The 25,891-nt window shown below is 42.4% G+C and overlaps 1 long non-coding RNA gene across 1 annotated transcript; it reads left to right on the top strand.

The window, feature by feature from the left end:
- Nucleotides 1-573: 573 nt before the first annotated feature.
- Nucleotides 574-6,279, top strand: LOC132346903 (uncharacterized). Its single transcript, XR_009496891.1, has 2 exons — nucleotides 574-853; nucleotides 4,427-6,279. It is a non-coding gene; the product is annotated as an uncharacterized lncRNA (long non-coding RNA).
- The last annotated feature ends 19,612 nt before the right edge of the window (nucleotides 6,280-25,891 follow it).

Below are 25,891 nucleotides of genomic sequence, written 5' to 3'. Positions count from 1 at the left end.
GAAACTGTGGTACATATGTATGGAGCGGAATACTACCTAGCCATAAATTGGATGAAATATTGCCATTTGAAGCAGCATGGGTGAACTTATGCTAAGTGAAATAAGCCAGAGAAAGACAAATACTGTATGATATCGCTTATCTGTGGAATCTAAAAAATACAACAAACTGGTGAATAAAACAAAAAAGAAGCAGACTCAGGATCTGGAGAACAAACTAGTGGTTACTAATGGGGACAGGGAAGGAGGGCAGGGCAATATAGGAGTAGGGGATGAAAAAAAAGTTTATTATAGGATTATATGAAATCACGTGTGTGAGATTTTGACAATTGTAAAGTACTATGGGATTTAATATTTCATTCCAAAAAGTTTTTAGAATTAAAAAATAATAACAAAGTAATACAGAAGAAAGGAAGCAGGCTTGAAAGACACTTTGCACTTGTCAGGACTTTTGGGAACTGTCTCCTGGGGGCTCCCCAGAAGCAGAAAATCTCTGTTTTTCCACAGTTAGACACCGAGAGTCCCCAGGAACAATAGAGCTGACCAATGACTCAGTCAGCAGAGCAGCCTCTGGGATCATCTCATCAAGGCCCTGCCCAGTTTCCATGGCAGCAGCAAGAGTCTGTTCCGCTGCTAACAAAGCAGAATCCTCAGTGATCAGAGGCCTCGCCTGCATAGAACCTCCAGGTGCTGGTGTGGCCAGGGACACACACATAGATGGGCCTGGCCTGTGGTTCCCCTGTCTGGCCCGAGGTGTTTAAAGCCTGGAGCTTGTCAGGCCCCGCACTTTGGAAATCCAGAGGGGCTCCCCTGTTAATCTTTGGGCAAATATTTTCTCTGCTCTGCTGGCTTCGTGGTGAGTTACCGGCCTACGCCTCTGTGGCAAATTAATGGAGCCCAGTTGTCCGCTTGGTGGCAAGGGGACCGAGACTTTCCACCAGCAGGCAGCTTCTGCTCACAGGGGTGGGGTCTGTCCTGGTACCAACCTCCCAGACGGGAAACGTGAATATGGTCCTGCTGCCTCTAAGGGGAGCCAGCCCAGGACCCAAGGGACAGGGCTGCCGTGGAGGACGAGGGTCCCCGTTTCTGAATGGGAGACCATGGAGCTGGCCCTGGCCCCTGCCTGGCCTTGCGTTTGCAGCACAGGAAGCTGCTTTTGCAGTCCCTACTGGAGACTCACTCAGTCTGAGAGGCTGACCACACGGGCTTCTGAACTGGCACACGTCACTCTGAGCTTATTGTGCGTTTTGACTTCACTCTGAGTCTGAAATGTCCTCTTATTTTCCACTGCGGGAAACCCTACACACACACACACACACACACACACACACACCTGTCCTCCCTGCCCCACACCTGGATGTTGACTGGCTCAAATTCTCACTCCCTCACCCACCACCACACCCCTCCACAGCAGGAACAGGTCTTAAAAATCCATGCAAACTGTCCTCCCTCCAGGGGTTCTGCTGAGCAGGTGTGCTGCCATCAGAGGCAGCGTTGCCCTGAAACAGAGTTTAATCTGCATCCGCGACACCTGTTTCTACCATATGCCTCCCATGCCCACAAACTCCAGTACATTTGATACAGGAAAACGGGGAGGATGGCACGGCCATGTGTGTCGGCAAGACCCCAGAGTAGGAAATGCTGTGTCTTAGGTTGAATGAAAAGTGACCCTGTAGCAAGGACTTGGACACAAGAAGTTGCTTAGAGGCATGATCCCAGGACTCTGGAGAGAGTGACCTGGGGAGCCAGACAAGGAAGGAGAAAAAAGTGCCAAGAAAGAGTCTGTTGACCTGCCAGGGGTGCTGGGCCTCAATCCCATGGATCCAAACACAGCTCAGAGCACACACACACTCCACACTATTGTCCCCGATGCTCTCAGTCAAAGATGCTCAACCTTACCCAGGCCACTGTTCCATATCCAAACCTCAAGGCTGGTCTCACTTGTGCCCTCCTGGGAGATACACTTCCGAACAGGTTGTTACCCTCCAGACTTACTGAGAACCCTCTTTTTTGATGCTCCTCTGGGTCCTCGGCATCCCTTTAAAGAATCCTCATGACTCTACATTACCATGTGGCCTTGTCGGGCACACAGGCCATGTGTTTTCATTTTGATAGTCCCAGCCTAGAGCTAAGCACTTGGCTTCGGGAGTAGCCCCCAAGTGTCCGATGAATACATGGGAAAATGAATGAACAAGGCTTGATCATACTAGGCATGTGCACGTACAGTGTGACGATGGGCAACAGTCACGTGCTCTCCCCTTTTCTCTTCCCTGAGCATCTCCTAGAACCGGCACGGAGCCGCTAGCCCCCAGCCACCCCAGGTCCTCCCAGCATCCCCAAAGCCAGATCTGAGAGGAAGAACAGAGGGGAATTCTGACTGTGCCTTGACCGGCAAAGACTTTACAAGTTCGACAAAATTGATTTTTCCAGGCCTGCATGGCTTGGCATAACAGCCAGACAGATTTTTATTGAATCTGGCCCTAGGTGGTTAGATTTTTGACCTTAACAATGTGGCCAATAGATTCAACCATGAATACTTTTTGTTTTCTCATTTTCACCACATAGGCTCACTTCCCCATACGGGCCAGTAGGTTCAGACACCCTGGTCCCTTCCCTGGGATCTGTGGTCGTCAGTAAGTGGTGGGCGCTTTTCTGAACAGCAGCGTGATGACTGGAATGGCAGGAAGTGCGGACCCGCTGGTGCTTAGTGGCCGTTTGTGTTTCTCAGTGGCCCCTGTAATTGGAAAGCTGTCTTGCCTTCCAGTTATGTGAAGGGTAATAAAAAAAAAATTAGGGAAAGCGTATGAGTATAACAGCAGATCTAGACCACTAATATTTTGTAATTTTGCACAAATACAATACAGATTTCCTCCCTCCAAATCCACTCAACTGTAGTGAATACTGAACAGAGAGAACTCAGAAAGCTCCACTTGAAAATCCAAGTACAAATGAGTATCTAATCTTGCTGTCTTTGAACATGATCCAGTCCACCATGAGCACCAATTCAATTAAGGCAGGAATCCAAGGTTGTTGTTTCTTCTGATGAAAAGCATTCATCAGGAGGATGAAAACAGCTTGCCACAAGGAAAACGGGTCCCTTTTATAATCCGAGGATCCTACCACGTCGTCATGAGATTGTCTGCAGTGACCTCACCCACTCATTCACACGCTACTCTACCTATCTTTAAAAAAAATTCAAAAGGAAAGGAAAGAAATATTCTCCTGAGAAGAAGAAGAATGCAAAGTTACATTTTCTGGAAAGGAGAACACAATCTGAACATCCCCCTTGTTTCCAAAGGAAAACAAAAAATTAAAGCTTCTAGCCACAGCCTACTTCCTGTAGATTCAACAGAATGACATTATTATTAAAGGGATTATTTCTTGAGAATGAAATCAATCTATATAAATAGCCTAGTAAGTCATCTTTTATTTTTTATCTAGTTTTGGCTGTGCTGGGTTTTCACTGCTGCCTGTAGGCTTTCTCTACTTGTGGCGAGTGGGGGCTGCTCTCTAGTTGCCGTGCATGGGCTTCTCTTGCTGCAGAGACAGACTGTCGGGTGCAAGAGCTTCAGTAGCTGTGACACATGGGCTTGGTTGCTCCACAACATGTGGAATCTTCCCAGATCAGGGAGAGAACCCATGCTTTCTGCACTGGCAGGCAGATTCTTAACCACTGGACCACCAGGGAAGTGCCACTTAGTATGTCTTAATGTAAGCAAATGGTGAGGAGTGTTTTTTTGTTGTTTTTTGTTGTTTTTTGTTTGTTTGTTTGTTTGTTTGTTTTATTTCACTTGGGACTCCTTTGTATTATGAAAAGTGAAAGTGTTAGTCACTCAGTTGTGTCCAATTCTTTGCAACCCCATGGACGGTAGCCCACCAGGCTCCTCTGTCCGTGGAATTCTCCAGGCAAGAATATTGGAGAGGGTTGCCATTCCTTTCTCCAGTGATCTTCCCAACTGAGGGATCAAACTCGGGTCGACTGCACTGCAGGCAGATTCATTACCATCTGAGCCACCAGGCCTTTGCATTAAACTTTCTTTAAAACACTCTTGAAGGGAACAGGTTACCTAGACCCATCCTCACAGTTCAGACTCTTGCTTGGGAGACAGCGTCTCACAGCCTGCTTACAATCACATACTTTTCCAGTGTACCTCCAGCTTGTTTCAGTATTTTTTTTTTTCTTGCTACACAACTGTATGGCACGCAATGCAGTTACATAACTAAGCACAAAAACAGCCTGTATATATATGGTGCTTTGTCAATGATACTGGCCAGGGTATTAACATGTAATTTATTTACAATGTTGATGGAGCAAGAAATAGCCTCTGCTATTACTTATGCATTTGTTGATATTTGAGATCTTTATTTTTCTTAAAGTAGCAAACTTCTTTGCACTGATTTATTGCTTCCTTGGCTTTTTGTCTTCCAGGGCGGCACGTGGAACCTGGAAGGGTGGCTGTCTCTGGACAGCAGGCTGCTTCCTCCAGGTGTAAGTCTCTCCCTTCTGGAGGAGGCACTCTGGACCTCTTTGATTTCCACTCATATCTTTTCCAGAATGTTCCTTGTGTGAACAGAAGGAGGAGAAAGGGCCAGACTCCCAGGGCCCAAGTTTAGCTCTCGATCTTTACAAGCAAGTTTGTTCCTGCTCTCAGAACCAGCTGGAAACGGCCAAGATGAAGTATGACCCTAACATTTTTCTGGCAGTCTACAAGGTTTCTGAGCTTCTTTACTTAACGCACTTAGCATCTGGACCAGCTTAACTTTCCCGCGGCGATGTTTTGGATACTTTAATGGATAGGAAGTGCCTTCTCATTTTCTCTCCTTTGGGGGAACCAAGACTCCTGCACAGATTTTCCTCTCAGGTTTGAGTGAGAGGTCTCAAGTCAAAGCCAGAATTTTTTCCTCCTCTGCACATGCCGTGTGCCCAAGCCCCGGGAATGTCCTTCTGGGGGCAACGGAGGGCACCCTCAGAGGCCCTGTGCAGGTGGCAGGCGGAGACAAGGGCAGAAGATTAGACTTCCTGCTTCGTTATAATTATTTTAAAATTTATGATTCTTGTCCCTTTCAGTCTTGAAGGGGCGTTCTTAAAAGTATTTTTCTTGGCTACCAGCTAAGGTTTGTTGAAAACTAAAGCCAGAGTTAGGGGAAAATTTAGAGGACAGGGAAGCGGATGGGCCCCCGGGAACAGTAAGCCTCATTTCCCGGCCTTGTACAGACACTGAAGGCCGAGGACCTCGCAGGGCTTGGAGTCCTCAGCCAGCAAAGCAATGGCCGGTGTTGACAGATGGACCACCAGAGCTCATGGTGAAGCCAACTGCAGTCAGATGCAGAGAGTTGTGTACGTGTGTATGTGTGTGCATGTGCATGTGTGTGTGTGTGTTTGTGTGTTAGTCACTCAGTCATGTCCAACACTTTGCGACTCCATGGACTGTAGCTCACCAGACTCCTCTGTCCATGGGATTCTTCGGGCAAGGATACCGGAGTAGGTTGCCATTCCCCTCTTCAAGAGATCTTCCTGGACCAGGGATCGAACCCACGTCTCTCAACACTGCAGACAGATTCTTTACCATCTGAGCCATGAGGGAAGCCCCAGATGCAGAGGAGACTCTCCCCTATTTTACACGAAGACAGCTCCAAGATGAGGAGTAAAGGCAACTCAAAAAGTAACATGAAATCTAGTTTCTCCAAGAAAAATAAAAGCCTTAACAAACCACAAAGTCCCAAAACCAGGGGCCGGTATCCTATGTGGAGAGCTGTCCCATAGCGAAGACCCTTCCCCAAGGATGGCTCAGCCCCTGGAGCTTCTGACAGCTCTTTGAAAAATTCCCTGCATGTGAGATAAATCTCATCAACCCAAAAGCAGACTCTGAGGGAAAGATTCAAGTTCTGTCCTTAATTTCTCTGTCTTCAGTGTCAGGAGCAGAGCCATACAGCCCAGGGTTTATAGTTACCAATGGAGCCCTCTGTCCAGCACAACCTGCTGTACCAGCTGGAAGGTCAAAGGACAAAGGGTAGCCCCATTTCGGAGACTGCTCAAAAACTCTAAAATACTCAGGGGTGAACTGGATGGAAAGGAAAAGGAAAAAATTCTGTGTAGAGTGGAGTGGTGGGAAATTCATTTCCATAGGAAGTAGAATTGAATGACAGGACTTTCAAAAAAGAATGAAGCCTGCCTACTACCCTAGAACAAACTAAGCTGCCAGAAACTCATGTGGCTTGCGTGTCAGAACGCTTTTGATTAGAGTCTCATTGTAATAATTATAAACTTAGTTGGACAACTCACATCAATTCCTGCCTCTGTTATTTTAAAGATACAGTCTCTGTCACACCCTCTTAATTTTCAGAACAACAGTCTCCTGGCAAAATCAATGCGTTGAGTTTCATAGTTGTATTTTTGGATAAATTGTGGGGCAACAAATTTCCATATTGTGAGAAACTTCTCAATTCATGTTTATATTTTATATTTATTTTTATAGTGATGTTTTCTACTTTTTTTTTTAATTACAAAATGAGATTGGGCACATGAGAACTACTAGCATCTGGCTGAACGTGGTATAGGCTTGAAATCACTCCCTAAGCTACACACAGATCTACCAGCAAAGGACAAAGAACTTACAATCTGGCCAGTCACTGGCTGAACATTAAGTTATGCTGAGCCATCGGTGACTTCTTGGAATCCAGGATTAAAAATAAAAACAAGGCAATGGGGGCAGGGGCAGCTGAGCAGTGACCTCCAGGCAACACACTTTGGAGAAAGTAGATTTTGTAGAATTAGTTCAGACAAACCATTAAACACATAAACTAACAAAACCAGCAATAGCAACAAGCCCCCAAAGAGGAGAAGGGATCACTACTGAAAATCCAGAGTTGCCAAAATTTAAGATTTTTTTTCCTTTTTTATTATTGGAGGCTAATTACTTTACAGCATTGTGTTGGCCTCTCCATACATCAGCATGAATCAGTCACAGGTATGCTTATGTCCTCTCCCTCCTGAAACCCCCTTTCATCTCCCACTCCATTCCACCCTTTTAGGTTGTCACAGGGCACTGAGTTGAGCTCCCTGTGTCACACAGCAAATGAGGTAGATGAACCCAGAGTCTATTGTACAGAGTGAAATAAGTCAGAAAGAGACAAATACAATACATGATTTTAAATGCCCAGCTTTCATTGGGAGAGAGAGAGACTGAGGGAGAGCTGCTGCTGCTGCTGCTAAGTCGCTTCAGTCGTGTCCGACTCTGTGCGACCCCAGAGACGGCAGCCCACCAGGCTCCCCCGTCCCTGGGGTTCTCCAGGCAAGAACACTGGAGTGGGTTGCCATTTCCTTCTCCAATGCATGGAAGTGAAAAGTGAAAGGGAAGTCGCTCAGTCGTGTCCAATCCTCAGCAACCCCATGAACTGCAGCCTACCAGGCTCCTCCGTCCATGGGATTTTCCAGGCAAGAGGACTGGAGTGGGGTGCCATTGCCTTCTCCGATTGAGGGAGAGAGAGAGATGCAAATAAATAAGACAATGTGACCTTTACCCATTTCCTTTTCTCTTGTTTTTCCACCAGGAAAATGGTGGAAAATAGCAACTGCCTTTGATGAGGGCCAGAGGTCTACGGAAGCAGATAAAATTTTCAAAACAAGTCTTTCAACTAAGAATCTCACAGCCAGCAAACTATCTTTCAAAAATGAAGGCCAGGAATACTTGACTGATAGAGAGTTGGGCGTTTGACCCAATTTAGGCCAGTCTTTCCTTAGAATTTTTTAAATTAGAAATAAGAAATGGAGTCAAGAAGTTTCCAGTAAAGGAAATTCAGACAGCCAAGATTTTTTTCTTCTCTGTCTCTTCTCTGACAGAGAAGCAGATTTTTTTTAATGCCTCAGTAATGTCATCTGTAAAATGGGGGATAATTATATAGCTACATCCTATGGTTAAGTGAAAGTCGCTCAGTTGTGTCCTACTTTTTGCAACCCTGTGAACTGGGGTCGTGGAATTCTCAAGGCCAGAACACTGGAGTGGGTAGACTTTCTCTTCTCCAGGGTATCTTCCCAACCGAGGGATTGAATCCAGGTCTCCCGCATGGCAGGCAGGTTCTTTAGCAGCTGAGCCACAAGGGAAGCCCAAGAATACTGAAGTGGGTAGCCTATCCCTTCTCTAGATGATCTTCCCAACCCAGGAAACGAACCGGGGTCTCCTGTATTGCAGACGGATTCTTTACCAATTGAGCTATGAGGGAAGCTCTCCTATGGTTATGCAGAGGCTATATATAAGTCAATATATAAAAAGTGCTTAAGAGAGTGCTTTGGACATAATAAATGCTACATACTTATGTAGCATTATATTATGCTTATATTTATAAGCTACTTATTATTCGGTGAAATTCTAGTTTTAAGCAGGAATAAGTGAGAGAATCTTGGTAGCACTGAAGTCGCTATTTCTAATTATTTCTGAGATTGTGTATCTCGGGAAAGTGGCATTTCAAGAAATTCTTTTTTTTTTTTTTAACTTTCTTCAATATACCCTCATATTTCTAAATTAATAAAGTGCCCAAAAATGGGGGAAAAAAGTGAAGGCCAAGGGAAATCAACTCCTCTCATGAGAATATAAGGAGCTCTGATGACCTGCTTTCCAAGGAAACTGATGAGAATTATCTTTTAAAAAACCAATTAAACTTCTGGATGTGGTCTTAAGGGCAAATAGCAAATGAAGAGACATCTACTGAAGAAAATCCATGAAACTCCAGTAAGAAAGCGTATGGTAAATGAACCATGACCCTTCTCTCTTCCCCTGTCCCAGTTCAGCAAGGTTCAGACTCCACTCCAGAAAGCTGCCACAAAAAACACAGGTTCCCTCCTCCTACCCCCCACCCCCCCACCAGCTCCCAGGCAGAGGGCTTTCTTCCCAGAAGGACCAAGACACCATTTCTCATCCTGCCTCAGCTTAAGAATTTGAATTCAAACACACACACACAAAAATAAAAAAGCACCAGTAAGGGGAATTTTGTCATTATATGAAACAGTATAAATGCATGCCTTTCTCATTTATTATTTTTAAAGCAATTGTATAAAATACTATGAATATAATGTAGTATCTGGCTTAGCAGATATAGAAATATAATATACATGTAATACACTGGCCAATAATAACACAAAAGGTGTGGAGAATATAAAGCCATTTCCTGAACTTAAAGAAGAGACTACAGATGATAAAGTCATAATTATAACTATGAATTCTTGAATTTGTAACATTAATAAATGTAATAGATATAACAGCATCATGAAAAAGGAAGGAAAAGATCTATGTAGGAGTAACGTTTCTATGAGTGTGTGCTAAGTTGCTTCAGTCATGTCCGACTCTTTGGGACCCGGTGGACTGTAGCCCACCAGGTTCCTCTGTCCATGAGATTCTCCAAGCAAGAATACTGAAGTGGGTTTCCATGCCTTCCTCCAGAGGATCTTCCCAAATCAGGGATGGAACCCATGCCTCTTACATCTCTTGCATTGCCAAGCGAGTTCCTTACCGCTAGTGCCGCCAGGGAAACCCTTATATAACTGTAATTGTGCAAGGGTAAATCTGAAGCTGATTCTGATATGTTAAGATGTAAATAACAAACCCTAGAGTGGTGGTTTAAAAAATCAAAAAATATCATTTAGAGAAACTAACACGCTACATCAGAAAATACTCAACAAAATAGAGCAGTGAAGACAGAATAGAGAAACAAAAGGATATGAGACAAAAAAACAGTAATGAGACATTGAAATCAAAAGCTAAAATGGTAGATGCAAGTCCAACTATATCGATAATACAATTAAGGTTGAATGGATTAAATAGTCCAATCAAAAGTTAGCCTGAATTTTAAAAAAACATGACCCAACAATATGCTGTCTACAAAAGGTGCACTTTACACTCAAAGATAAAAATAGATTTTTATCTGGATTTCCCTGGCTGTCCAGTGGTTAAGACTCCACATGCTGACTCCAGGGGTTGCAGGTCCATAGTCCGTGAGGTGCGGCCAAAAAAAAAAAAATTTTTAATAGGCTTTTTTTAAAAAGGAGAAAGAAATAAAAACATGTAAAAAACATTGTCATTGTGTGGGTAAAGGGATTAAATGTTACATGTGAACAGTACCAATTTTTCACTTGAGCAAGAGAGATGAGAAGAAGTCCCCAGTATTACACACAAACCAGCATTACCGAGCATCGGCTGCCTCCGTCCCAGCATGACCCGTCCATCTTGAGGGTAACACAGCTCGGGCCCCAGGCAAGTGTTTCTCTGAATTTCATGCATTATAGCCTCAAAGCAGAGGGTGACAGCAAAGGAAGCCTTGCGGCCTGTGCCTCTGCCAATCTCAGAGACAGACGGCTTCAGAGAACATGGACGTTTTAATCTGTGGAAGCACTGAGGCAAAAAAGTAAGTGAATAAAGACAAATGAATTTTCCCTCAGAAGGCATGAAGACAAATTCTCAAATAACAAAGCACTGTTTCCCAGCGGGGCCAGCCATCCATTTTCTTCCTTCTCTCTGTGTTCCGATTTGTGTTTCCAGAAGCATTCTTGAATTTTCATGGTATTTTCAACATTTCCATTTTTTCTCAGGGAACATTTACAATATTAAATGATTCATAGAACCTTTCATTACATATGTATAAAATGTATGTGCATAAAATGTATTTTTATTAAATCTATGTAAAATGTATGTAAAGTAAGTACCTACATTTTATACGTAGATATGTATGCACGTATATACATACATATATGTATGTATATATATATATATGTATGTACGTATGTATGTATCAGTATGGACCTAACATATGATTCCTTACATTTAGGAACTAGATGGACATTGAATGTATCTATTATCAGAATTGAAAATAACACAATCAGGTTGGACAAAGGATGCATATGTGACCTACATTTTTGCTTAAATATGGTAGTATGAACATTGTCTTTTACAACCGAATTTCTAACTAATCCCCCATTTCTGGACATCTATGTTGTTCCCAGTTTTAGCTTTTAAAACCAGCGTTGAGATAAATAACATTACCATCAAAGCTTTGCAAACAGTCAAGGGATAATCCTCTGGAAATTACTTGCTGAGACATTTCCCTGGCAGTCTAGTGGTTGGGACTCCAAGTTTCCAATGCAAGGGGCACAATTTTGATCCCTGGTTGGGGAGCTAAGATCCCATATGCCACGTGATGCAACCAAAAAAAGTTTTTTAAGAAATTATTTGCTGATTTCAAGGTAATTAAAAATGTTTAGCATAAACTATGTTATTTTGCAATGACTAGTAATTATGTTAGTTTAATAAGTTAAAGTATTAGTGTCTTAATTATAAAAAGTCTGTGTATAATAGTTGTCTTTTTCAGTTTTTTCACATACATAAGAAAATTTAATTAATCACAGGTAAAGTCATGAATAGCAGGCAATCAAATTATATCTCAGAAAATTCCGCTGCTTTAGCTATTCTAAAAGTGGGTAATCTTAGTAAAAATGGAATTTTTTAAGAGACATCTTACTCCCTCCGGGAGTGAGAATAAGTAAGCAGGTACCACATGTGCATTTATTTGTCTGTGACATTTTATTTATTTATATATTTATGACTAATTATTACAACACATATGTTTTACAATGACATTTGAGTGAGCAACCATACCACAGAAATATGCTGTGACTTGGAACCTTTCTTCCATCTGTAGTTCAGATGAAACTTTGGGCAAATACTTATTCACAAAAGAAAACTACCAGGAACAAACTTTCTTTCCATTTTTTTAAAAGTCAAGTGAATAATATTTGTCAATAAAGAGCCGAGCCAAAGTTACCGAATAAAACCTACTTAAAACCAGATAACAAAACAGTCAAAGGAAAGCTCATCTTAAAGTATTTATAGCTAACCATCTTCCCTGGTATGAAGGCTTGTGTGTGCTATTTCCTTCTCTGGGTTATTCCTACCAACACATTAATCCTTCTGTGCTGTTTTGAAGGAAACTATTCAACCAAAGAACTATATTCTCATCTGTTAAGCTTTACAGTTCACTGACACAAAATATATTTGCCAAATCGTCCAAAATCTGATCAATAGTCATATTTTGCTACTATTTTTTTGAAAAAAAAATTAATACAAATCTTCCTTGACATATAATGGGGATATGTACGTACTCAGTTGTGTCTGACTTTTTGCAACCCTATGGACTGTAGCCCACCAGGCTCTTCTGCCCATGGAATTTTCCAGGCAAGAATACAGGAATGGGTTGCCATTTTCTACTCCAAGAGATCTTCCCATCCCAGAATCAAACCCAAGTCTCCTGTGTCTCCTGCATTGGCAGGTGGGTCTTTACCACTAAGCCACCTGGAAAGCCCCACAGTGGGGATACATCCCCATAAATCTATCTTAAGTTGAAAACAGCATCAGTTGAAGATGGATTTAATACACCTAATATAACAAAAATCACAGCTTAGTCCATCCCACCTTAAACATGCTCAGAATGCTCAGATTAGCCTATAGTTGGGGGAAACCATCTAACACATTTTATAATAAAGCATGGAATACTTAGTGTAATTTATTGAATACAATACTGGACATGAAAAGCAGAGCGAGTGTTTAGGCACAGACAGTTTTAAGTATTGGGTTGTTTCCTTCGTGATGGTGATGATGGGGCTGACTGGGAGCTGTGGCTGCTGCCACTGCCAAGCATCATAAGAGGACTAGACCCCATGTCTCTAGCTGGGAAAAAGATCCAAAGCCAAAGTACAGTCTTGACTGTATTTTTGCTCCCTGGTAAAGTCAAAAAGTTGTAAGTTCAACCATCATTAAGTTGGGGGCCCATCTATATACTTATCTTCATGTGTGTGCTTGCTCAGTTGCTCAGTCATGTCTGACTCTTTTGTGGCCCTTTGGACTGTAGCCCTCCAGTCTCCTCTGCCCATGGATTTTTTTCAGGCAAGAAGACTACAGCAGGTTATCTTCATATGAAAGTGAAAGTCGCTCAGTCATGTCCAACTCTTTTCGACCCCGTGGACTATCAGAATACTGGAGTGGGTAGCCTTTCCCTTCTCCAGGGGAATCTTCCCAACCCAGGGATCGAACACAGATCTCCTGCATTGCAGACGGATTCTTTACTAGCTGAGCCACAATGGAAGCCCAAGAATACTGGAGTGCACTGGGTAGCCTATCCCTTCTCCAGGGGATCTTCCCGACCTAGGAATCGAACTGGAGTCTCCTGCATTGCAGGCGGATTCTTTACCAACTTAGCTTGTTACAGCATACTAAATAAAATTAATGAACACTCACTAGGAGTTTCAAACAGAAGTATACATTAGACTGAATAGCACTAAGTTGAATTCTTATGAAAGTGTGCTGATTCACAGCTCAGGTAGTTTAAATAAGTTCAGTTCAGTCGCTCAGTCATGTCCAACTCTTTGCAACCCCATGAATCGCAGCATGCCAGGCCTCCCTGTCCATCATCAATTCCCGGAGTCCACCCAAACCATTGTCCATCGAGTCAGTGATGCCATCCAACCATTTCATCCTCTGTCGTCCCCTTCTCCTCCTGCCCTCAATCTTTCCCAGCATCTTTTCAAATGAGTCAGATCTTCACATCAGGTGGCCAAAGTTTTGGAGTTTCAGCTTCAACATCAGTCCTTCCAATGAATACCCAGGACTGATCTCCTTTAGGATGGACTGGTTAGATCTCCTTGCAGTCCAAGGGACTCTCAAGTCTTCTCCAACACCACAGTTCAAAAGCATCAATTCTTCCGCACTCAGCTTTCTTTATAGTCCAACTCTCACATCCGTACCTGACCACTGGAAAAAACCATAGCCTTGACTAGATGGACCTTTGTTGGCAACTTAATGTCTCTGCCTTTCAATATGCTATCTAAGTTGGTCATAACTTTCCTTCCAAGGAGTAAGCATCTTTTAATTTCATGTCTGCAGTCACCATCTGCAGTGATTTTGGGACCCAAAAAAATAAAATCTGACATTGTTTCCACTGTTTCCCCATCTATTTGCCATGAAGTGATGGGACTAGAAGCCATGATCTTTGTTTTCTGAATGTTGAGCTTTAAGCCAACTTTTTCACTCTCTTTTTTCACTTTCATCAAGAGGCTCTTTAGTTTTTCTTCACTTTCTGCCATAAGGGTGGTGTCATCTGCATATCTGAGGTTATTGATATTTCTCCCGGCAATCTTGATTCCAGCTTGTGCTTCTTCCAGCCCAGCGTTTCTCACAATGTACTCTGCATAGAAGTTAAATAAGCTGGGTGACAATATACAGCCTTGACGTACTCCTTTTCCTATTTGGAACCAGTCTGTTGTTCCATGTCCAGTTCTAACTGTTGCTTCCTGACCTGCATACAGGTTTCTCAAGAGGCAGGTCAGGTGGTCTGGTATTCCCATCTCTTTGAGAATTTTCCACAGTTTATTGTGATCCACACAGTCAAAGGCTTTGGCATAGTCAATAAAGCAGAAATAGATGTTTTTCTGGAACTCTCTTGCTTTTTCCATGATCCAGCAGATGTTGGCAATTTGATCTCTGGTTCCTATTCCTTTTCTAAAACCAGCTTGAACATCTGGAAGTTCACAGTTCACGTTTTGCTGAAGCCTGGCTTGGAGAATTTTGAGCATTACTTTACTAGCATGTGAGATGAGTGCAATTGTGTGATAGTTTGAGCATTCTTTGGCATTGCCTTTCTTTGGGATTGGAATTAAAACTGACCTTTTCCAGTCCTGTGGCCACTGCTGAGTGTTCCAAATTTGCTGGCATATTGAGTGCAGCACTTTCACAGCATCCTCTTTCAGAATTTGATAATAAATAGCTCAACTGGAATTCCATCACCTCCACTAGCTTTGTTAGTAGTGATGCTTCCTAAGGCCCACTTGACTTCACATTCCAGGATGTCTGGCTCTAGGTGAGTGATCACACCATGGTGATTATCTGGGTCGTGACAATCTTTTTTGTACAGTTCTTTTGTGTATTCTTGCCACCTCTTCTTAATATCTTCTGCTTCTGTTAGGTCCATACCATTTCTGTCCTTTATCGAGCCCATCTTTGCATGAAATATCCCCTTGGTATCTCTAATTTTCTTGAAGAGATCTCTAGTCTTTCCCATTCTATTGTTTTCCTCTATTTCTTTGCATTCATCACTGAGGAAGGTTTTCTTATCTCTCCTTACTATTCTTTGGAACTCTGCATTCAAATGGGTATATCTTTCCTTTTCTCCTTTGCTTTTCGCTTCTCTTCTTTTCACAGGTATTTGTAAGGCCTCCCCAGACAGCCATTTTGCTTTTTTGCATTTCTTTTTCTTGGGGATGGTCTTGATCCCTGTCTCCTGCACAAAGTCACGAACCTCCGTCCATAGTTCATCAGGCACTCTGTCTATCAGATCTAGTCCCTTAAATCTATTTCTCACTTCCACTGTATAATCATAAGGGATTTGATTTAAGTCAGACCTGAATGGTCTAGTGGTTTTCCCCACTTTCTTCAATTTAGGTCTGAATTTGGCAATAAGGAGTTCATGATCTGAGCCACAGTCAGCTCCTGGTCTTGTTTTTGCTGACTGTAAAGAGGTTCTCCATCTTTGGCTGCAAAGAATATAATCAATCTGATTTTGGTGTTGACCATCTGGTGATGTCCATGTGTAGAGTCTTCTCTTGTGTTGTTGGAAGAGAGTGTTTGCTATGACCAGTGCATTCTCTTGGCAGAACTTAAATATTTACGTGTTAATCTGATATTCATTACTCTGACCTGAGCACCATAAATATGCAGAAACCATGCACATTAGACAACATGAAGACATCATTTTCTCCCACGGGCACCTCTTCTATATCTTCTCTTCCAAAATCTCTTTGTCTGCTATGATCTAAATGCTTGTGTCTCCCCAAAATTCATATGTTGAAACCCTTACACCCAATGTGATGGTAATAGGAAGAGGAGTCTTTGGAAGCTGATGAAGCCATGAGGGTAGGGCCTCCAGGAATGGAATCAGTGCCTTTATCAAAGAGAACACCCCTCTCTATCATCTAAGGACACAGTGAGAAGGTGCCTGGTATGAACCAGTAAGAGGCTCCTCACCAGAACCTGACCATGCTGGTGCCATGACTTTGGACTTCCAGCCTCCAGAATTGTCAGAAATAAATCTCTGTTGCGTATAAGCCACCCAACGTGTGGTATTTTCTTTATGATAGAAGCTCAAACAGACTAAGACCCTGACTGTGTGACTCACTGAGAAATCCTGTGGTTGAATGAAGCTCTGGTGGGTCCTTAGGAGAGGACTGCCAGGTGACAGGCTATAGTGTGACTATTAGCCTCTTCTCAGACTATTTGCAAAAAAAAAAAAAAAAAGTGCTGATGATGAATGTCTCAGGTCTTGCCTGAGGCCATGAATTGAGGAGTCATGCATCAGTAGAATCCCCACGAGTTATGACTTCAGTCAGGGAACCCACAACTGTAACCCGAGAAGTGAGCTTAGGCAGGCCCATGGAGAGTCAGTACTGGAGTGAGAAGGAGCCTCTGAGGGCGGGACCAGGCTCTCTGCGAATATTCAGTTCTCAGGTGACTCAGGATTTCTTCTGAATCCTAAGACACTTCTCTGCAAAAGAACCATGGTTTCTCAAAAAAACTCAAGAAGACATACAGCAGCCCCCAACAGCTGTCCTGAAAATTAGGATCTTTTCTACCCTGGCTCCTCTGAGGCCAGGGTTGCTTACCTCGTCCTTGGTCTTCAATTTATTTTCTTCTAGACTAACTTCCGGCTACAGTAAAATCCGAAAAGCACTCTGACTCCACCCCCCTTATTGGAAGCTGGACAGAAATGTCATCCCCTTAAAAGAATGGCTCTGCCGGAGCTTTTAGCAAGGTTCCATATATTGTTTTCATTAGGCAGGGCTGTATAAAAATTCTTTTTTCTTAAAGCAAGACACTAATAGAAAAGGTGATTTGTCAGGAAGCATAATTATTTTTTGATTAACTACATATTGTTGCATCTGCAGGAAAGTGGTGCAATAATTACATCTCTAGACATTTCCAATCTATATTTTCATAAAGCACATGGAGTTTTATGAAATTATGTGGCAAAGAAGGCAAACCAAAAAAAGAAAAAAGAAACCCACAAGATGGACATGTTCATTTTTAACTTGTAACAGTCTGAAAGCATTGGAAGCTGCATAAATGCGACTATGAGAAAGCAGAGGTTTTTCAGGCTTCCCTCGGGGCTCAAACGGCAAAGAATCTGCCCGCAATGCAGGAGACCTGGGTTCTAGCCCTGGGTCAGGCAGATCCCGTGGAGGAGGGCATAGCAGCTCACTTCAGTATTCTTGCCTGGAGAATCCCACAGACAGAGGAGCCTGGCAGTCTACAGTCCACGGGATCGCAAGGAATCTAACACACACACAGCATGTTTTGTTTGTCCTTAATTGTGTGCCTCCCGTAATAAAGAGAAGAGAGCAGGTTGAGAAGTTAAGCTGCTCTTTACTCACTGTGATTCATCTGTGCTGCCCAGCCCCTCAGCAGGGAGATGATGGTGTAGAAGTTGCAAACCTGACTTGGTCTTATTGTCAATTTGACCTGGTGAGTATGCCTGGCATGGACTCTGCAACTTGGAAGCCACCATACTGGTCATTGTGAGAGCATTGGAAGATGGTGCTCTCTCACTGGAGATAAGGAGACAGAGACGTGATAAGAGCCCAGATTTGTCTGTCCTTTCTTCCCTGTGACTGTTGAAGGCTGGGCCATATCACAGGGAAGGGGCAGAAAAGAATGTATATACAACAGAACCTTGGGCTTCCCTGGCGGCTGAGAAGGTGAAAAAAATCTGCCTGCAATGCAGGAGACACAGGTTCAATCCCTGGGTCAGAAAGATCCCCAGGAGAAGAGAATGGCAACCCACTCCAGGGTTGCCTGGAGAATCCCATGGACAGAGGAGCCTGGAGAATCCCATGGACAGAGGAGCCTGGCAGACTACAATCCATGGGTCACAAAGAGTTGTACATAACCAAGCAACTGTCAATTTCACTTTTAATCAGAACCTTAACAAATGGACAAATACACACACACACACACACACACACACACACACACACACACACACACACTAGTTAACCACAAATAGAAAAGAGCAAAATATTTTACTAGTCAATTAATCTGAAAAAAAAAAAGTAGCATCAGTGGATAATAGGAATCCAATTCTAGGTGTAGGAGTGTAGTAGCATGCAAAATTGTTGAATGCTTTTGAGGGCCTGTACCATGAATTATAATTTGTCACTCAGCTTGGAAGTCACCAATTCCTAGAAGGTTTTTAATCTAAAGTGACATAAAATGGAAGTACATAGTTGTTGCTCTTGTTCAGTCGATAAGTCATGTCTGACTCCTTATGACCCCACAAACTGTAGCATAGCAGGCTGCTCTGTACTCCACCATTTCCCGGAGTTTGCTCAAACTCATGTCCATTGAGTCAGTGATGCCAGCTAATCATCACATCCTCTGTCTTCCCCTTCTCCTGCCTTCAATCTTGCCCAGCAATAGGGTCTTTTCCAATGAATTGGCTCTTCACATCAGGTAGCCAAAGTTTTGGAGCTTCAGCTTCAGCATTAGTTCTTCTAATAAATATTCAGGGTTGATTTCCTTTAGGATTAACTGGTTTGATCTCCTTTCAGCCCAAGGACTCTCAAGAATCTTCTCCAGCACCACAGTTCGAAAGCATCAATTCTTCAGTGCTCAGCCTTCTTTATGGCCTGACTCTCACATCCGTACATCTGACTATCATATCCGACTACTGAAAAAAATCACAGTTTCAACTATATGGACCTTTGTCAGCAAAGTGATGTCTCTGCTTTTTAATATGCTGTCCAGATTTGTCATAGCTTTTCTTCCAAGGAGCAAGCATCTTTTAATTTCATGGCTACAGTCACCATCCACAGTGATTTTGGAGCCCAAGAAAATAAAGTCTGTCAGTGTTTCCATTGTTCCCCTACCTATTTGCCATGAAGGAATGGGACTGGATGCCATGATCTTAGTTTTTTGAATGTTGAGTTTTAAGCCAACTTTTTCACTCTCCTCTTTCACCTTCATCAAGAGGCTCTTTAGTTCCTCTTTGCTTTCTGCCACAAGTGTGGTGTCATTTTCATATCTGAGGTTGTTGATATTTCTCCCAGCAATATTTATATGTTTCAGGCAATATTTATAGATGTAAAATATATGTAATACATATTATATATATGATATATATATCAGGCATATATAATATATACACAGACATTCCTCCAAAGTATATATACAAATGAACAATAAGTACATAAAAAATAGTCAATATTCTTAGTCATTCAGTTCAGTTCAGTTGCTCAGTCGTGTCCGACTCTTTGCGACCCCATGAATCACAGCACGCCAGGCCTCCCTGTCCATCACCAACTCCCAGAATTCACTCAGACTCACATCCATCGAGTCAGTGATGCCATCCAGCCATCTCATCCTCCGTCGTCCCCTTCTCCTCCTGCCCCCAATCCCTCCAGCATCAGTGTCTTTTCCAATAAGTCAACTCTTAGCATGAGGTGGCCAAAGTACTGGAGTTTCAGCTTTAGCATCAGTCCTTCCAGAGAACACCCAGGACTGATCTCCTTTAGAATGGACTGGTTGGATCTCCTTGCAGTCCAAGGGACTCTCAAGAGTCTTCTCCAACACCACAGTTCAAAAACATCAATTCTTTGGTGCTCAGCCTTCTTCACAGTCCAACTCTCACATCCATACATGACCACTGTAAAAACCATAACCTTGACTAGACAGACCTTTGTTGGCAAAGTAATGTCTCTGCTTTTGAATATGCTATCTAGGTTGGTCATAACTTTCCTTCCAAGGAGTAAGCGTCTTTTAATTTCATGGCTGCAATCACCATCTGCAGTGATTTTGGAGCCCCCAAAAATAAAGTCTGACACTGTTTGCACTGTTTCCCCATCTATTTGCCATGAAGTGATGGGACCGGATGCCATGATCTTCGTTTTCTGAATGTTGAGCTTTAAGCCAACTTTTTCACTCTCCACTTTCACTTTCATCAAGAGGCTTTTGAGTTCCTCTTCACTTTCTGCCATAAGGGTGGTGTCATCTGCATATCTGAGGTTATTGATGTTTCTCCCGGCAATCTTGATTCCAGCTTGTACTTCTTCCAGCCCAGCGTTTCTCATGATATACTCTGCACATAAGTTAAATAAGCAGGGTGACAATATACAGCCTTGACGTACTCCTTTTCCTATTTGGAACCAGTCTGTTGTTCCATGTCCAATTCTTACTGTTGCTTCCTGACCTGCATACAGGTTTCTCAAGAGGCAGGTCAGGTGGTCTGGTATTCCCGTCTCTTTCAGAATTTTCCACAGTTTACTGTGATCCACACAGTCAAAGGCTTTGGCATATTCAGTAAAGCAGAAATAGATGTTTTTTGGAACTCTCTTGCTTTTTTGATGATCCAGCGGATGTTGGCAATTTGATCTCTGGTTCCTCTGCGTTTTCTAAAACGGAAATGCAAATCAAAACCACAATGAAGTACCACTTCCCACCCACTAAAATGGCATTATAAAAACAATCAGAAAATAAATTCTCACAAGAATCTGAAGAAAATGAAACTCTCATACATTGCTGGTGGGACCATAAAATATTTCAGCCACTGAAATATTGGAAGAAATATTGGAAGACAGTTTGGCAATTCCTCAAAAAGTCAAATGCGGAATTTCGTTATTACTCATCAATTCCACTCACAGGTATAACACATAATAACAGTCAAACAAATACATGGACACACATGTTTACAGAAGCAGTATTCATAATAGCTAAATATCTCTCCATGGATGAATGGATAAATACATTGTGATATATACATACAATGAAACATTATTCAGTTATAAAAATGAAGCACTGAAACATGCTACAACATGAATGAAACCTGAAAACATTATGCTAAGCAAAATAGGGACAGATACAAAAAGGTACATATTGTATGATTCCATTTATGTAAAATATCCAGAATAACTAAATCAGTAGACACTGATTGCAGATTGGTGGAGTTTAGTATTGGAAAATGGGGAACAACTGCTTAATGGGTATGGAATTTTCTTTTGGAGTGTTGAAACTGTTTCAGAGCTAGAAAGAAGTGATTGTACAACACTGTGGAAGTGCAAAATGCCATCCGATTGTTCACTTTAAAATGAAAAGTGTTACTTTTATATTGTGTCAATTTTACCTCTATTTTAAAAAAGAATATCTAATGGAAAAACTAGTGTGGGAATCTCCCAGATAGCTAAAATAAATCAGGGTATCAGAATTTGGGACTAATCTTTGTTCTGTGCTTCCTTGTAACAAAAGTAAATTGTCTCAGTCTGTTGATTGTTTGTGTACACGTTTTCATGTCTCCTTCTGTCATGAAATGATAATTGAACAGATGAGTCACTTACTCTTTGTAAAAGCACCATTATCTTCACTGCTTAAGACGTCAAAATGCAGTGAAAATGCATCAAAGCAGCTCTTTGGTAGAAATTGAAAATTGATTCCAAAGTTCATTTGGAAATCCAAAGGACCTAGAATAGCAAAAATAACTTTGAAAAGGAAGAAAATAGTTGGAGGACTAAAACATGCTGATTTCACAACTTGTTATAGAGCTATAATAATCAAGACTATGAGTGAGTGAGTGAAGTCACTCAGTCGTGTCCGACTCTTTGTGACCCCATGGACTGTAGCCCACCAGGCTCCTCCAACCATGGAAGTTTCTAGGCAAGAGTACTGGAGTGGGTTGCCATTTCCTTCTCCGGGGATCTTCCTGACCCAAGATAGACAACTGGATCAATAGAACAGAAGAGAGAATCCAAACATAGACTCATGCATATATAGACAACCAACATTTTAGGTTTAAAGGAAATTTAGTCGCGAAAAAATTTTCAACAAATGGTACTGGAACAATTGGATGTATGTAAAAAGAATGAATTTCAATTCGTACCTCACACCACATAGAAAAATTAATTCAGAAAGCATAGCAGATCCAAATGTAAAACCTAAAGCTATAAGCTTCCAGAAGAAAACACAGCATAAAACCTGCATGGCTTTGAGTTAAGCAAAGATTTCTCAGCAGACACCACAAGCAAGATCCATGAAGAACAAATCAGTAAATGGTGTTGCATCAAAACAAAGACTTGCTTCTGGACCTACACTGTTTCATGAAAAGGCAAGACTTATACTGGGAAAATATATTTGCAAAGTATATATCTGATAAGGGAGTTTTATCCATCATACAGAACTTTCAAAACTCAGTAATTTAAATTAACAATGGGAAAAACAGCTATTGCACCAAAGAAGATATATGAATGCTAAACAATCACAAGAAAAGATTTTCAACATCATTGGTCACTAGGGGAATTTGAGTTAAAACCACCATTTAGCTATCTCATGGCTAAAGTTAAACATACTGACCATGACAAGTGCTGTCAAAGATGAGGAGCAAATGAGGACCAAATGCGTACTGCTTGTGAGGATATAAAATGGTACCCCATCACTTTGGAAAACAGCTTGGCAGTTTCTTAAAAAGTTAAATATACACCTTCCATTTGATATAGTAAAAATGAAACACTGCTACTGCTACTGCTAAGTCGCTTCAGTCCTGTCTGACTCTGTGTGACCCCTGAGACAGCAGCCCACCAGGCTCCCCCGTCCCTGGGATTCTCCAGGCAAGAACACTGGAGTGGGTTGCCATTTCCTTCTCCAGTGCATGAAAGTGAAAAGGGAAAGTGAAGTCACTCAGTCATGTCTGACTCTTAGCGACCCCATGGACTGCAGCCCACCAGGCTCTTCCATCCATGGGATTTTCTAGGCAAGAGTACTGGAGTGGGGTGCCATTGCCTTCTCCAAAGAAACCACACATCCATACAAAGACTTATACATGAATATTCATCCATACTTTATTTGTAATAGCCCAAAACTGGGCCATTACCAAATACCCATCCACAGGTAAGTACATAGACAAAATTAGGTATGTCCATTCAACAAAATATCACTCAGTAATAAAAAGGAATGGGGCTTCCCTAGTGGCTCATTTGGTAAGGAATCTGCCTGCAGCACAGGAGACCAGGGTTCAATCCCTGAGTCAGGAAGATCTCCTGGGGCAAGAAATGGCAACCCACTCCAGTATTCTTGCCTGGGAAATCCCATGGACAGAGGAGCCTTGTGGGCTATAGTCCATGGGGTCTCAAAGATTTGGACACAACTTAGTGACTAAACCATAATAAATAGGAATAACGTTATGGTACATGCAACAGCATGGATGCAGCTCAGAAAAATTATAGTGAGTGAAAGAAGCCCAACTAAGAAAGCCCAAAATCCATATGATTCTTATTTATATAAAATTCTAGAAAATGCAAGCTCATCTGTAGATCCATAGTGCCAGAAAGCAGATAGATAGGTGGTTGCTTTTTATGGAGTGGAAAATCCCATGGACAGAGGAGCCTGGTAGGCTGCGGTCCATGGAGTCGCTAAGAGTCGGGCACGACTGAGAGACTTCCCTTTCACTTTTCACTTTCATGCATTGGAGAAGGAAATGGCAACTCACTCCAGTGTTCTTGCCTGGAGAATCCCAGGGACAGAGGAGCCTAGTGGGCTGCTGTCTATGGGGTCGCACAGAGTCGGACACGACTGAAGCGACTTAGCAGCAGCAGCAGCAGCAGCAGGAGATATTTGCAAGAAGGGGCAAGGGAGGTGTTTATCAATTTGCACAAGGAAACTGTGTATTATCTTGATTGTGATGCTGACTTCATACAACAAAGCATATCCCATTTTACACTTTACATAAGTATTGTTTGTTACATACCTACTACATCTCAATGAAATTCCTGAAAGCATTTATTACTCATCAGACGTTCACTAAATTTCAGTTCATCTGTTTCTTGCCCAATTCTTCTCTCTGTTTTCTATTCAAACTGTGAAAAAACAGGGTTAACACTCTTACTTTTAATTCCTTGTTTTGATAATTAGTGATATTTAGTTTTATTTCATATATTTTGGTCCAAATATGATATGCAGAAGTTAGACACACCTAAGCCTCTAAAGATGGTTAGGGATCCAGGTGCAGCTGCTGTCAGCATCAATATTCTTATTGTGTAGGACTGTGTGCTCAAAGCATTGCTAAAAATGGGTATTTATGGACCTCAGCCTGACCTGCTACCTCAGAATCTCCAGGGGTGGGCTTCAGGCTGCTGAGGGATTTTAGATAAGCATCTCAGGGGATTCTTGGGTGCTCTGAAACTTGAGAGCAGACAGACTCCCTTTATCTTTTACTGTGATTAATTATTAATTCAGATACCTTTCCATCTTCCACATCATAACTCAGCAAAACTTTTTTCCATAAAGGACTAGATAATTATTTTAGGTTTTGTGGGCCTATGGTCTCTGTCACAAATTATCCAACTATGCCATAGGAGCAAGAAAGCAACCAGAGCCAACACGTCAACAAATACTGTGGCTGGGTCCAATAAAACTTTATTTACAAAATAGGTGGGGTTATGAGCCATTGGGCCATAGGTATCATTTTGTGGGCTCCTAGTCTAGACAGTAAATTACTCAACAGGCAAGAGTGTTGAGTGGGGTTTGTGCTCTATTCAGGTAAGAATAAGAGTGGACCTTCTGAGGCTCAGATTTGGAAGTGGTTTTTGGCTGAATCACTAACACAAAATTCTGAATACAGATTTCTGGACCCTCTTCTCATCTTCTGACCCAGGAGCTCAGGGACCAGGGCTCTGGACCTTCTTTGGCCCCTGATGGTACAAATGTACAGCCAGGAGTGGAGATCCTGAAAAAGGATGCTGAGTGTGGTCAATGGGGTCACCTGAAGTCCCCTACACTTCCTTCCAGGAGACTGTCCATGTTGCTGTCACTGCCAGCACCTGCTCCTCCATCCTGAGCTGTCACTGGAGGGGAGCTTCCTTTTTGATCTTTGTGGGATGAAATCTAGAGCTGACCTGGACCCAAGCCCTTGGGGAAAGCAGAGGCTGAAGGAGCCTCCCCAGGAAACTCCGATGGCTCCAGATGCCAGACACAGAGCGGCAGGGTCCACACAGCCTGTTCCCACCAGTCCCTCTCATTTTTCCCAACCTCTGCTCCATCCCTAAGGCCAGGATTCTGGGGAACAAGTGGGGAACTGAAATAAACATGTGCTTTAGAGTCAGACAAACAAGATTCCGATCACAGCTCTGCCATGTTTGACCTGGGGATTTTAATCAACAAATAGGAGATTGTTCTCTCTGGACTTCAGATTCATGCAAACTGGATTCATGAATGATATTTGTGCACATAGTTTTCTCATTCAAAGCTGTGAAGTGGGGAGAATAATAAAGGTCTCATAAAGTTGCTCTAAGGATTTGAGGAGATGATGGAGGTGAAAACCTGACATAACCTAAACACTCACCTATTACCAGCGTTTCTAGTGACGTTTCCATTGTGGCTGAATGGACGTGACCTCAAAGGATTATTTTTAAGACACTTTCAATTTCAGAATAGTTTCAGATTCATAGAAATGTAGTGAAGATATTGTGTCTTCTCTGGTGGCTCAGTGGTAAAGAATCCATCTGCAATGCAGGAGCTGCGGGAGACACGGGTTCGATTCCTAGGTTGGGAAGATCCCCTGGAGGAAGGCATGGCAACCCACGCCAGTATTTTGTCTGGAGAATCCCAAGGACAAGAGGAACCTGGCAGGCTACAGTTCACGGAGTCGCAAAGAGTTGGACACAATTGAAGTGACTTGGCATGCACACAGTGAAGGTATTAATAGTAAAGAAAGTCCACAAACACTCAAAACTCAGTTTCCCCGCTGTCAACATTCTAAAACATTTTCCCTGCTGTAAACAGGGGAAACCCCATTTCCCTGCTTTTTACATTTTACATTTATCACAGCT

This window comes from Bos taurus, chromosome 13, assembly GCF_002263795.3.
Source record: "Bos taurus isolate L1 Dominette 01449 registration number 42190680 breed Hereford chromosome 13, ARS-UCD2.0, whole genome shotgun sequence".
Taxonomy (NCBI): domain Eukaryota; kingdom Metazoa; phylum Chordata; class Mammalia; order Artiodactyla; family Bovidae; genus Bos; species Bos taurus.
The sequence above is the reverse complement of the archived record's forward strand: the minus strand, read 5'-3'. Positions and strand labels throughout refer to the sequence as shown.